This window comes from Hyperolius riggenbachi, chromosome 9 (genome assembly GCF_040937935.1).
Source record: "Hyperolius riggenbachi isolate aHypRig1 chromosome 9, aHypRig1.pri, whole genome shotgun sequence".
Taxonomy (NCBI): Eukaryota; Metazoa; Chordata; class Amphibia; order Anura; family Hyperoliidae; genus Hyperolius; species Hyperolius riggenbachi.
Window position 1 is genome coordinate 34,912,421 of NC_090654.1, and position 14,898 is coordinate 34,927,318.

The 14,898-nt window shown below is 45.1% G+C and overlaps 1 protein-coding gene across 1 annotated transcript in view; it reads left to right on the plus strand.

Moving 5' to 3' along the window:
- Positions 1-14,898, plus strand: part of SNX27 (sorting nexin 27) — a 90,190-nt gene that overhangs the window by 15,890 nt on the left and 59,402 nt on the right. The window lies entirely within an intron of this gene.

A 14,898-nucleotide genomic window follows, 5' to 3' on the forward strand; every position in this document is an offset into this window, starting at 1 on the left:
GCGTTCTTCTGTTTCTGCTCTTAATATTACTTCTATACAGTAGCTGCACCCAAAGTTGTAATTGCATCTCCTTTGTCTGTTGTTTGAAGCAGACATCAAAGAGAGGGAAGGAAGATAAAGATGAGATAGTACTTTCAGAACTATTGTGGTTCAAAAAGGTGTGAATTGCTTAGAAAAGTTGTGGGCCAGGAATAGGTACACTACTATACTATGTCTGTGCAGCCCACCCTCTCCTCCATCACCCTATAGTACAGTATTAAATATTTTACAGTGAGTCTGCAGTAAAGAATATGCTTCTCCTCCCCCATATGTTGTTCTCCTAAGTGGTTTTATTGTATGCAAATCACTATGCTACCCTCATAGTGTGTGGTCTGATATTAAATGCTATGCTTGGGGCAGCACGGTGGCATAGTGGGGAGACCCCTGTTCAAATCCCAGCCAGGGCACTATCTGCTGGTGTTTTACCTACCCGTGTCTGCGTGGGTTTCCTCCGGGCACTCCGGTTACCTCCCACATCCCAAAAACATACAGATAAGTTAATTGGCTTCCCCCTATACTGGCCCTAGACTACAATACATACACATGGCTATGGTAGGGATTAGATTGTGAAGCCCCTCTGAGGGACATTTTGGGGACCGGCTGCCTACCCCCTTAAGGACCAGGCCATTTTACATGGGGGGGGGGTCAGGCAACCGGTTCCCCACTGTAGATCTAGGTATGGTGTCTGCAGTGTAGCCAGGTGTCCCCCAAATTTCCAGCAGTTTTACTCTCCTTCCTGGGTCCTGCGATGAGCAGCTTTAGCCCTCTCCAGTCTGGCCGGCATCCCTGCTCGCCCTGACACTCAGTTCCGGGTCACGGCTTGATGACGTCATCAAGCCGGGACCCGACACTTAAGTCAGAGCGAGCAGAGGGGCGCGGAATGGCAAGAAGGTGAGTGTATCCTCTTCACCTTCAACAGAGAAATCTCATGGGTTCACGGAGGGCCAGTGGGAATCCTCCCTGTTTCAAGGTAGGATTCCCATACTTCTGCCATTTTCCAACCGATCAGTTTCGGGACAAGCCGTGGCTGAAGCAGACTGGTGGCAATGTGAATGCAGCGGATGCAAAGCGGCAGGTATTTGAATGGCACAAACGCCAGCGCATCCTAAGCACATGCGCTTACTGCACTTTCTGCATCACGATGCAACGTGAATTCAGCGGAACTGGGCTTTACTCTTGTTTTACCTCAAATAAGAGAGACTATCGCAATGGTTGCTGAACTTGCTGAGAGTAGGTGCCGTCCATACTTTAGCTGTAGTGTACAGGGCTACTGTAAATCCGTATATCCCTAAGATGTGCAGGATGTTTAGATCGGAGAGATTTGTGTTTCTCATGAAAAGTTTTGGATGAAGTTAGATGGTAAATTTTTCCCAGAAATGGGTACACCTGTCATATGAAGTTAATGACAGCATCATGTTGGATGACAATCGATATGAAAAAATGTAACCAAGTGACAAAAGATCACTATTGTGTTAAGGCTGATCTCAGCTGATGGATCAAGTCTGACGATTATTGGGCAGATCTTGTAGTCTGACAGGTTTATACAACGTCATTCAAATTATAGTTTGTCATACAAGGGCCAGAGCATGTGTGGCTATGTCATGTACAACATCACTTCTGCCTGTCCGCCCCCTCTTTTGAACTCCGTCATTGTCTAGAATATTGACTTGTGTTCATCAACCTTTATTTTAGCTGGGCAATGTCATTTGGTTGGTTTCGCTATTTTGTGTGTCGCGTGTATGGACCATTAGGATGAGGCTGACAGATATAGGTAAAACTGGCACTTTCTTTAAAGGGGTTCTGTGGAGGGATTTAAAGAGGAACTCCAGTGAAAATAATGTAATATAAAAGTGCTTCATTTTTACAATAATTCTGTATAAATGATTTAGTCAGTGTTTGCCCATTGTAAACTATTTTAAATCCCTGATTTATATTCTGACATTGATCACATGGTGACATTTTACTGCTGGCAAGTGATGTAGCTGCTGTTTGCTGTTTTGGCAATTGTAAACAGCTATTTCCCACAATGCAACAAGGTTCACAGACAGGAAACTGCCATGAGTACATACTCAGTTTCTTTGGGGGGGGGGGGGGGGTCACCACAATATCGCCATACAGCGCCCCCTGATGGTCTGTTTGTAGAAAGAAATAGATTTCTCATGTAAAAGGGGGTAGCCGCTACTGATTGGGATAAAGTTCAATTCTTGGTCGGAGTTTCTCTTTAAAAACAAAAAAACTGACACTTACCTTGGGCTTCTATTGGCCCCCTGCAGCTGTCATGTCCAGCTCAGTCCTCCTACGATCCTCTGTTCCCCACTCCCGGTCTAATTATTCCTCTAATACAACTGCGGTTGCATGCATGCTCACTCCCGCTCATGTCTCCGGGAAGAGATACAAGAAGTATTCGTCTAGTTAGACGAATAATTAGACCGGGACTGGCGGCGGGGAACGTGACAGCTGCAGGGGTCCGATAGAAGCCCCAGGCAAGTGTCAGTTTTGTTTTGTTTTTTTGTTTACACTCCACAGAACCCCTTTAAAGCAAACCTGTGTGGTTTGCAACCTAACATTTTGGATACTTCTAACAGGAGAGGGAAGCCTCCGAATCCTCCAAAAGTCTTGTCGGGCTGTTCCTGCGCTGAGACCTTCAGGCAGGGAACACCCTTGTCTTTCAGCTTTCTGCGCGTTTTTCTGCCCACCAAGTGTGATTCTATTCAGAAAAACTGGTGCGTTTTTTTCACAACAGCTCATGTAATTGAAAAAAAACGGGCCCCCCGACCGCGTGGACAATGAATGTCTGAGAAGGTTCATATCAGTGCGGGTTGTGCGCTGTCCTTTCAGTAAAGCGGTGCGTGGACCATTTTTGAGGCGATTCCGCCTCAATGGGAAGTATAGGAGAAATGCAAAACGCTCACAAAATCGCTTTGTGCAGCGATTGCATTTGCGTTTTTTAAGAATAAATACATTGTATGTATTCTTTTCCGGGTCAGAGTTCACTTCCTGACTTGTCAGCTAGTGAATTACAAAACCGGTCCTAAAAAAAGCTTAAAAAAACCGCCGAGCACAAAAATGAATTGCCGGGAATCGAGGAAAAAGACTACTCAAAAACCGCCCAACACAGACGGACACGCGAGCCGAGCGCAATGTGAACAAGGCCTAAGTGCGAACTAACCCATTGATTAACATGAGTTCTCAGTTTTTCTGTGCAGAAAACTCATACGAAAACAGTCAAGTGTGTTCCCTGCAGGGCTGTGGAGTCGAAGTGGGAACAATTTTGGGCACTTGGAGTTGGAGTCGTTGATTTCATAAACTGAGGAATTGGATGATTTTTGTACAAAATCCACAGCCCTGTTAAGTATTAGACTAAGGAATCGGAGTCGAGGAGTCGGGGCCATTTTGGGTACCCGGCGTCAGAGTTATAGTCGTGGTTTCATAAACTTTGGAGTCTGAAGATTTTTGTACCGGCTCACAGCCCCGGTTCCCTGCCTCAAAGATAACAGACGTGCGCCTGCTCAGTAGCACAGACCCACTCGGGCTTCATTGGAAAAAGCTGATCCCGATCGGGTCTCCTCTACTGCACAGGTGCAGATGTCATGTGCAGTAGCTAAGACCAGATCGGGCTCTGCTTTTTCTGCCGATGCACAAGCCATCAACAAACCCTTGTTGATGCCCTTTCAGGGGACGCAGTGCTAGAAAGCGGTGGCCACCGAGACTTCTCTCTTCCAGGGGGAAGTACCCATTTTTTTCTCTACAGGTACCCATGAAAGGACAACTGAAGTGAGAGGCTGCCATATTTATTTCCTGTTAAACAGTACCAGTTGCCTGACAGTGCTGCTATTTGGCTGCAGTAGTGTCTGAAAACCAGAAACAAGCATGCAGCCAATCTTGCCAGATCTGACCATAATGTAAGAAACGCCTGTTCTGCTGCATGCTTGTTTGGGGTCTGTGGCTAAAATTACTATAGACAAAGGATCAGCAGGACAGCCAGGTAAAATTAAATAACTATGGCAGCCTCCATATCCCTCTCGCTTCAGTTGTCCTTTATCAAGTTCATCTCAAACTTGTTTAGAGAAGGAAAGAGTTTGAAGCACTCAGGATTTATCTGCTGTCTGCACCCCTGCTAGTGTCCCCTCACTTTGTGATATCGCTGATGACAGGAAGTAAGGGAGAATTTGTCCAGCCTGGGCAAAAACTACAAGATGAAGTCTGAGAAAAGGTTCTAACCCTTCCTAGCTGTATAAATGTTTCTGTCTTCAAGCATATGAGGACACGGATACTGCTGGCAGTGTATTGAGCAATGGAAGCTCTGCACAATCTCCAGGCAAGGGAGATGGTCAGTGTTGAGCCATCAGACATCCTGCCTGAAGTTTGGTGGGGCTCTGGGACAGAGGAAGGAAATATCAACTTGTCGTGGCCTCTTCCTTGCATCTGCCTGCAAGACATGACTTGCTGCTTCTTCAAATGCTGCGGAACTAACACTGTGCAGCAAGTGGTCACGCCAAGTGTCTTCTCACATGACTTCACGCAATGCATTGTGACTATAGGATACAATTTCCTGGTAAACAGAAAAACAAAAGTTTGCTTTCTTAAAACAGAAAGAATTTGCGATAATTCAGGTTGGAGTGAGCTTGAGATGTCTCCCAGAGCAACACTGCTGAATATATGCAAATTAACCATTGTTACCCTTAGAAGCTAAACACACCTCCACATCCGCTGGAATGCAATGATGTGTGACAATCCAGCCCCGCGATCCCGTCCAATCTGCTCCCGTTAGCGTGCGCAGGAAGCACGGTGAGCAGACGAGCAACAAAGACCGGTATGGATCGTCAGAGGAAGAAGGTTAATGCGACAGAGCGTGCCAATCCCGTCTAACCTGTCCCGTTGGCATACGCAGGCAGTACGGTGAGCAGATTAACAATAAGGATTGATCGCGCAGCTGCCGACAATATGTAATGGGACAATTGCTCACCAATCCCATATTACTAGGCCACTGTTGCCATGCAGGTCTCATGCACTAGAGACTTCTGGAGGCAAATTCACTGTGTGCGTAGTAAACGGTTAAGATTGGTTGGAGGTGCCTATACATGTACAATCCCGGTTGTATGTACAATCGGTATACTAAAAATATCGATTTCGCGCTGGAAATCGGGTAAATTCACTGCCACCACTCTCCGTTTGATAAGACGAAGTGACCCCAACACTATCGTAATACGGTAGCCAGTCCAATCACGTTCGACATGCTCCCGTCACCGTTCTGGGAATAGTCACTTCCGAAGGCTTAAAGGGATACTGTACGGGGGTCGGGGGAAAATGAGTTAGTTACCTGGGGCTTCTAATGGTCCCCCATAGACATCCTGCGCCCACGCAGCCACTCACCGATGCTCCGGCCCCGCCTCTGGTTCACTTCTGGAATTTCAGACTTTAAAGTCTGAAAACCACTGCGCCTGCGTTGCCGTGTCCTCGCTTCCCCTGATGTCACCAAGAGCGCATGGCGCAGGCACAGACCATACTGGGGCTGCGCAGTACGCTCCTGGTGCCATCAGCGGGAGTGAGGACACAGCAATGCAGGCGCAGTGGTTTTCAGACTTTAAAGTCTGAAATTCCAGAAGTGAACCAGAGACGGGGCCGGAGCATTGGTGAGTGGCTGCGTGGGCGCAGGATGTCTATGGGGGACCATTAGAAGTCCCGGGTAACTTCAACTCATTTTCCCCCGACACCCCTACAGTGTCCCTAGACTATGAGCAATGTTACGTTTAAAGAAAGGTTACTGGGGCCATATATGATGCAATCTCGATGGTATGTCCAATCGAGAAACTAAAGTTATCGATTTCGCACAGGAAATCGGGTGCTAGCTAATCCTAGAAGGAAGAAACTGCTATTTACAACGTAGCTAGTAAATCAACAATTTATAAGCAAATAATAAAACAATGCGGTAGTATGTCTGAATTTTCAGAGGGCAGATTCGTTATAGCAGCAATCAGATGACCAGAACAGGCACAAGACTGAACAATAAAATCGTTAGTTTTATTCTAAAACGACATACACCCAGCTTAACCACTTCTCTACCACGGGGTTTTTCACCTAAAAACCACAGCAATTTTCACATTTAAGGGAGGCAAGGGTTAATGGGCTTAATGGGGGTATAATTTATTTAAAAAAAACCTCACTGATGCTGATCACTCACTAATGCTGTGTTATCTGAGATCCTCTCACGAGTGATCTCAGTAACTGTAACAGCATAGTGACTGATACAATGTTTACACACATTCTGCATGAATAAGCACTGTAATTGGCTTTGTGAACACATGTTCACATCAGCCAATCACAGACCAGCGGGTGCCCGACGCGTATGCACGTCCGCGTGCACGCGAACGCGGATGCGATCGCGCACGCGATCGCGCACAGCAGGAAAATAAACAGGAGTTGCCTATCTACGCCCCTGTGACTCAGGTGAATTTTAAAGGGGCGTAGATAAGCGTGGCAGAGGTTGTTAAGTGGTTAAATTAGCCCACAGATAGATATACCTGTCCGGCAGAACAGATTGGTTTGATACAGATGAAAAGAAACAGAATGTCTTAATATATAGTTCAAATACCGTTATTGGTAGTCCATGCAGCCTGAGGCCTTTGTGAGAAATAATCCAAGATGGAGGTTTTGGCTCGTGTCCTGGCGGGATGGTCGATTTGATGTTAATTCGACGTCAGATTAAAGGTGAAGGACCTGGTAAACAGAAGAGCCCCAAATATCATTTTTTTTATGCATGCTGAGAATTACAACCAGTATGAGTGTCACTGTGAACAGCCCATACATACAGAATAAGAGCAGATACTGAGAATTACACCCAGCATAAAGGGCAAGAGAAGTGTTACTGTGCAGTGTCCATACATACAGAATAAGAGCAGATACTGAGAATTACACCCGGCATAAAGGGCAAGAGAAATGTTACTGTGCAGTGTCCATACATACAGAATAAGAGCAGATACTGAGAATTACACCCAGCATACAGGGCAAGAGAAGCCCTCAAAACGCACATCTTCAAGATGGCCTCCCCCCACACAACCATGCCCTTCTCTGCTTAGCACCTACCTAAATATACTTTTGGTCAGATTAATTCAGTTCACTTTAGTGTAAATTACTAAGCGCAGAATGAAATCTCTTTGCTAACGTTTCATGCTCTGTGCATCTTCAGTGAACAGAAACCTGTTTAGCCGTATAAGTCTCAAACGCTTTGCAGTTGTCATTAGCACCACTGCAGACTCCTCCCTCATCCTTCCCTTCTACAGTGGAGGAAATAATTATTTGACCCCTCGCTGATTTTGTAAGTTTGTCCAATGACAAAGGAATGAAAAGTCTCAGAACAGTATCATTTCAATGGTAGGTTTATTTTAACAGTGGCAGATAGCACATCAAAAGGAAAATCGAAAAAATAACCTTAAATAAAAGATAGCAACTGATTTGCATTTCATTGAGTGAAAAAAGTTTTTGAACCCTCTAACAATAAAAGACTTAATACTTAGTGGAAAAACCCTTGTTTGCAAGCACAGAGGTCAAACGTTTCTTGTAATTGATGACCAAGTTTACACACATTTTAGTAGGAATGTTGGTCCACTCCTCTTTGCAGATCATCTCTAAATCCATAAGGTTTCGAGGCTGTCTCTGTGCAACTCTGAGCTTGAGCTCCCTCCATAGGTTTTCTATTGGATTAAGGTCCGGAGACTGACTAGGCCACTCCATGACCTTAATGTGCTTCTTCTTGAGCCACTCCTTTGTTGCCTTTGCTGTATGTTTTGGGTCATTGTCATGCTGGAACACCCATCCACGACCCATTTAAAGGGAAGGTTCAAGCAAAAAAAAAAAATGAGATTCACTTACCTGGGGCTTCTACCAGCCCCATGTAGCCATCCTGTGCCCTTGTAGTCACTCACTGCTGCTCCAGTCCCCCGCTGGCAGCTTTCTGACCTCGGAGGTCAGGGCCACATTGCATACATTTTTACGCATTCCAGCTAGTGCAGGAACAAAAATGTACGTGTTTCACCACTAACGCGTAAAAATGTATGCGTTAATGATCCTGCACTAGCGGGAATGTGTAAAAATGTACGCAATTTGGCCCTGACCTCCGAGGTCAGAAAGCTGCCAGCGGGGGACTGGAGCAGCAGTGAGTGACTACGAGGGCACAGGATGGCTGCATGGGGCTGGTAGAAGCCCCAGGTAAGTGAATCTCATTTTTTTTTTTTGCTTGGACCTTCCCTTTAAAGTTTCCTGGCAGAGGGAAGAAGGTTGTCGTTCAGGATTTCACGATACATGGCTCCGTCCATTTTCCCGTTAATGCGATTACGTTGTCCTGTGCCCTTAGCAGAAAAACACCCCCAAAGCAAAATGTTTCCACCCCCATGCTTGACGGTGGGGACGGTGTTTTGGGGGTGATGGGCAGCATTTTTCTTCCTCCAAACACAGCGAGTTGAGTTAATGCCAAAGAGCTCTAACCACAGCACCTTCTCCCAGTCACTCACAGAATCATTCAGGTGTTCATTGGCAAACTTCAGACGGGCCTGCACATGTGCCTTCTTGAGCAGGGGGACCTTGCGAGCCCTGCAGGATTTTAATCCATTGCGGTGTAATGTGTTTCCAATGGTTTTCTTGGTGACTGTGGTCCCTGCTAATTTGAGGTCATTCACTAACTCCTCCCGTGTAGTTCTAGGATGCTTTTTCACCTTTCTCAGAACCATTGACACCCCACGAGGTGAGATCTTGCGTGGAGCCCCAGAGCGAGGTCGATTGATGGTCATTTTGTGCTCCTTCCATTTTCGAACAATCGCACCAACAGTTGTCACCTTCTCTCCCAGCTTCTTGCTAATGGTTTTGTAGCCCATTCCAGCCTTGTGCAGGTCTACAATTTTGTCTCTGGCAACCTTGGACAGCTCTTTGGTCTTTCCCATGTTGGAGAGTTTGGAGTCTGCTTGATTGATTGATTCTGTGGACAGGTGTCTTTTATACAGGTGACTAGTTAAGACAGGTGTCCTTAATGAGGGTGACTAATTGAGTAGAAGTGTCTAACCAGTGCCAGAACTCTTAACCTCCTTGGCGGTTAATTTTTTTCTGCAAAAATTGCAGAAATCCAATTTTTTTTATTTTTTTTTTTATGTTTCATGTAAAGCTACCAGAGTGGTAGCTACATGAAACACTAGAGGGCGCATGTGTCCCTCTAGTTCGATCGTCGCCGGCAACAATAGCAAACAGGGGAACGCGTATATAACGCGCTCCCCTGTTTGGCTTCTCCTGATCGGAATGACGTCATGGACGTCAGCCGACGTCCTGACATCAGACGTCTCCGATCCAGCCCATAGCGCTGCCCAGAACTCATTGGTCCGGGCAGCGCAGGGCTCTGGCGGGGGCCCTCTTGCGCCGCTGCGTGCGGGCGATCGCCGCAGAACAGGCGGCGATCAAGCTGTACGCGCGGCTAGCCAAGTGCTAGCTGCGCGTACAGCACTTTACAGGATAAAAATCGCCCCACCAGGGGCTGAGATCTCCCCCTGCGCGGCATAGCCCGAGCTCAGCTCGGGCTTACCGCCAGGGAGATTTTTAATGGTTGGTAGGGGTTCAAAAACTTATTTCACTCAATGAAATGCAAATCAGTTGCTATCTTTTATTTAAGGTTATTTTTTTCGATTTTCCTTTTGATGTGCTATCTGCCACTGTTAAAATAAACCTACCATTGAAATGATACTGTTCTGAGACTTTTCATTTCTTTGTCATTGGACAAACTTACAAAATCAGTGAGGGGTCAAATAATTATTTCCTCCACTGTATATCCTGAAGTGAACTTCATATAGTGCTAATGATCCCCACTGTAGCCATGTGTCCCTAGTGACTGTCAGCAGGTCCATTGGCTGTCAATTAGTATAGAGGGTGAGTCACTCCTCCTCCACCCTGTGGCAGGAGCTGTGTTGCTGCAATGGCGCAAGGCAGGTGAGTATATGACTGAGGAGTAAGGGAAGGGGGGCAGCAGGCTGTTGATGGTGCAGAGGCAGCCCCCACTGACAACTTACAGCCTAATCATTTGTATGATTCAAAAAGAAAATGTTTTGGCAACGTTATTGTATAACAAAGCACACAAAACTGCTTTTCATGACCTGCAGCTATCAAAAATGGGCCTGGAATGGAGGCATTATAGTGGACATGAACTCTTGCGCTGGACAGAAGGAAAACCTATAAAAATGCACCCTGTATGTATTTAGAGAATTTAGCTGGTCTAATCCCCCCCCCCCCTCCCTCATCTGTGACTAAGCACAAGTTGTAATTTGATCTCTCAGCGGTTTCAGCTGGCTGCCCTGGTAGAGAGATAATGGGTAAACACAGGATGTTAACAGTGTGCCTGCTTCCATGAAAGCAGGAGGTAGACACACTGCAGATTTACTGGAGGATTTGTATTGGCTGTAACAAAATGGTTTTTCTTTAAAGGTTATTATGCTGTTGCTTTTCTTTTTAGAGCAGAGAGGAAGTTCTGAGTTCAGGTCTGCTTTATTAATTGGTTTGTTCTCTGGCTCCGGAACATGTGAGTAAATCATTCCCAGTGTGTCCTCGCACGGCACACTAGGTGCTCATACTAGATGGATTATTATCTAAGGACGCAGTATGGGACAAGTGCGAGTCCCCAGCTCTGTTTTTATAACTCGTCAGACTCTCAGTCATAGCTGTTATGTGGACAGTCTACCTTTTTTCACACTTATTTTTTTCCTGAGCTAGTATGGCTGACAGCTCCTCTTTAATACTAACAGGGTGAACGCACAGGGAGAATGCTTTAAAGCGGTATTGTCACCATAAAAATTAAATTTCAACAGCAACTGGTTTGAGTGTATTAAGTGATAAAGATGCTAATCCTGCATTCAAAACTTTCTTCTGCTGTTATGGTTTGGAGTTATTACATACTATAGGAGCACTGGCCCTAGTGCCAAACAGTGCCAAAAAGTTGAATGCTGGGAGTTTTTTATCTATAAAATATTCCTCTTCCATTTATTTCCCTGCCTAGCTGATCACTTGTGTTTACAAGCAAGACTGAGGTGACTAGGTGATTGGATGTGTAAATAATAATTAAAAAAGACTCTGGGAGGAGGGCAGCTAATGAATACACAATGAGCAAGAGAAGGGAGGTGGGAAACAAGAGTCAGGGAGGATATGATGTCAGCATTAGCTTGGCAAGATGGCCACTGCCTAGAATAGGATTTTCTGCTTTTCCTTTGTAAAATCACAGGAATCATTACATGGATAGCACAAAACATCTGTTATGTAAGTAGAGGTAGTATTTATCTACGTATATATGTGGTTTTTATTTCTAGGTTAGCATGGGTGTCGCTTGTTCTTTAAAATGTATATTTGTAACAGTCATTACTGAAATTTTAGGATTGGAACTATAATCCCCCTAACACCTTTGTGAAGTAACCCCTTCCCTATCACCTGTGTTGCCTGACATATGCCGGAAACCAGTGCTGCTTCTGTGGTTCTTACAATAGGAATATTCCCTAAGTAGGGATAAACGCAAGAAAGGAAGCTATGCTAAGGATTTATGTGTAATATGTACGAACAGAGGCGCCAAGCAGAGTAGAACAATGTTCTAAAAATGATAAAAAGAGGGAAGTCGAGGTGGACTTGCCTCCCTCACATGCTTTATGGACCTGAACCAGTTTTGTATGCTCCTGTACTGCCTGATGAAACGGGACTGTTGACCGCGAAACGCGTTGGCGATTTTATGGAGCTGTGAATAAATTGTATATTTTTTACTCTGCATTTGAGTATATGTCCACTACCAGAGGGAGGTAAGTCCACCTGGACTTTCCTCTTTTTATCATTTTTAGAACATTGTAACATTGTTTTACTCTGCTCGGCGCCTCTGTTCATACATATTACCAGGGCTGTGGAGTCGGAGTCATGGAGTCGGGCAATTTTGGTGCCTGGAGTCGGGAAAAAATGCACCGACTCCGACTCCTAATGAATTTGTAACTGTAATTAAAATAGAAAATATGATAAAATGTTCTATTTCTCAGATAATAGTCACTGTATATACTGTATATATACATTATTTTTAATAATAGCTGTGCTTAGTCCACAAAAATGAAATAAACCAATCAAAATTAGTTACTTGTGCTGCTTCAATAAAGCAGTCCCCGTATTTTTAAGGTCAGATATACATATCTGATTGTGACTGTACAGTAAATATGATGTGTACACAGGGATCTCTTATATATACTAAATAACATCTATGCTGTAAGAATAAAGCCTGATGTGTAGCTGTGTCACTAATAGAGATGGTCAACGAGATGGAAATAATTCTGCATTGATGCTGATTTATGCAAAGGTATGCACTCCCTTTGCTGATGAAATCAAATAATTTGGTATGTTTTTAAAATTTGGTTTGGTGACTACAAATTAAAGGGTAACTGAGACGGATGAAAAGTAAAGTTTTATACATACCTGGGGCTTCCTCCAGCCCCTTCAGGCTAATCAGTCCCTCGCTGTCCTCCACCACCCGGATCTTCTGCTATGAGTCCTGGTAATTCAGCCAGTCAGCGCTGTCCAGCCGCATGCCGCTCCCACAGCCAGGAACATTCTGCACCTGCGCAATAGTGCTGCACAGGTGTAGTATGCTCCTGGCGGCAGAGTGTGTGCATGCGCACTACGCCCGACTGGCTCAAGTACCTGGACTCATAGCAGAAGATCCAGGTGGTGGAGGAGGACAACGAGGGACTGATTATCCTGAAGGCGGCTGGAGGAAGCCCCAGGTATGTATAAAATTTTAATTTCATCTGTCTCAGGTTTACTTTGTTACACAGTAGTACTATACTCTACATATGCACTCCCCAGAGAGCTGCAGGAGAATGCTGGGCACATTGAACACAGAGGTGTTGTCTGTTTACAATCTCCTCATTCCCCTGCAGAGTACCTGCACATCGTACCTTACATGTACCCACACTTACATTGCCTAGGGCCTGATAGATGTTCTTTGTTCCGGTTTGTACCTTTTACAAGTACTCTTACCAAGGACTAGTTTTAGTCTAAAGGGAATAAATATAGTAGTCTACATATCCTTCTCACTTCAGTTGTCTTGTAAAATTCCTAAGCGTTGGCAGTTAAGAGACGAATTTCATGTTACATACTTTTAATCAACAAAATTGTAATATGCAAATTAGAGGAGTCGGAGTCGGTGGAATCCTAAACTGAGGAGTCGGAGTCGGTGGATTTTTGGACCGACTCCACAGCCCTGCATATTACAGCACAATTAAGTCCACCCCTGGTGGAGGGGTTCTTTCCCCATTTTCCTATCTACAGAGAGCTACTTTTATACCTGAGTGGGGTCAGGTACTAATACTCCCCACCTGCCTGTCAAGTGGTTGCCTTGATGGTAACCCACCTTTGTGAGTATAAGAACCTTTGACAGCTTACCAGACAATATTGCACTATTGGGCTCTTGGTGTCCTCTGTTTTTTTACAAATGCTAAGGATTTAAAAGGGAAAGGAGGTGCTGAGGGGAGTGGTCAATTTACATACAAACATCATTAACCCTTTGCACTCAAACACTCACAGCAAACCGGAACACTAGTAGTGATAAAAACTAGATTTCAAATTATATTCTGTTGCACAAATGGATGATATTGGCTTCCAATATCGGCTGCATGCAACAGCATTCTGTACTAGGCCCTAGAGCATGAAGTGTGTGTGTGTGTGTGTGTGTGTGTGTGTGTGTGTGTGTGTGTGTGTGTGTGGTCCATTTTGGCCGGAACATTCTTCACTGCTGGTGAAAGGGTCTAGTACAGAGTGCATTTGGAGGTACTGGTTTTCTAAATGGATTGCATGCAACTGCATTCTGTACTAGACCCTTTCACCAGTGTTGAGGTTCCCTCCATTCGAAAGGGTACCTACTCTACCCACACCAGTAAGCAAGCTAACATTTCATGCTCTTGAACAGAAGGGAACCTCAATGCTGGTGAACGGGTCTAGTACAGTTGTGTTCCCCAACCCTGTCCTCCAGGCCCACCAACAGTGCATGTTTTGTGGAAATCCACAGAGGTAGTTAATCAGCTCTGCTGAGACTAATTACCCCACCTGTGCATGTTTGTGGTTTTCTGCAAAACATGCAATGTTGGTGGGCCTTGAGGACAGGGTTGGGGAACTGTGTAGTACAGGATACTGTTGAACGCCATCCATTTTGGAAGCAAATAACCTCCATTTATGCAACTGAAAAGAGTTTGCTATCTGTTTTTATTTCTAAGTAGTGATGGTCAGTGAGCTGTTCTGCATTTTAACCATTTCCATTTGCCTAAAATTTGCATGCATCAGATGGTATCTTAAAATACAGAGATGTGAAATCTTGCGCTACAGCAGAAAAGGGGTCGAAGTGGACCAAACGAGGATCTCAAAAAGGCAGCTCCTTAAACGCTCGGCTGTGAGCGGACTACTGAGAGAAAAAAACAGAACAGGGGGAGCGCTCCGTAGTGTGATACCTTTTAATTCAATAAAAACTGTGCAAATGCAGAAATGCACTTACTAGATACATGCGAACAGCAGGCATTAAGTGTGGCATATAGCCCAGAAGAAATACGCCCCCTTGTGGAAACGGAAGAACCTGGGGTTGCAGTGGCCAGCAGCAGCAAAGGTCCGGATGGTGGGTGGACGACTGTGTGCAGGTAACGTCAAGACGCGTTTCGGCGTATCCACGCCTTCGTCAGTTAACCTGACGAAGGCGTGGATACGCCGAAACGCGTCTTGACGTTACCTGCACACAGTCTCCCTGTGGAATTACCTGAAGTCCACCCATCATCCGGACCCTTTCTGTTTTTTTCTCTGTTAGTATCTTGCTGCTGATCCCTAGCT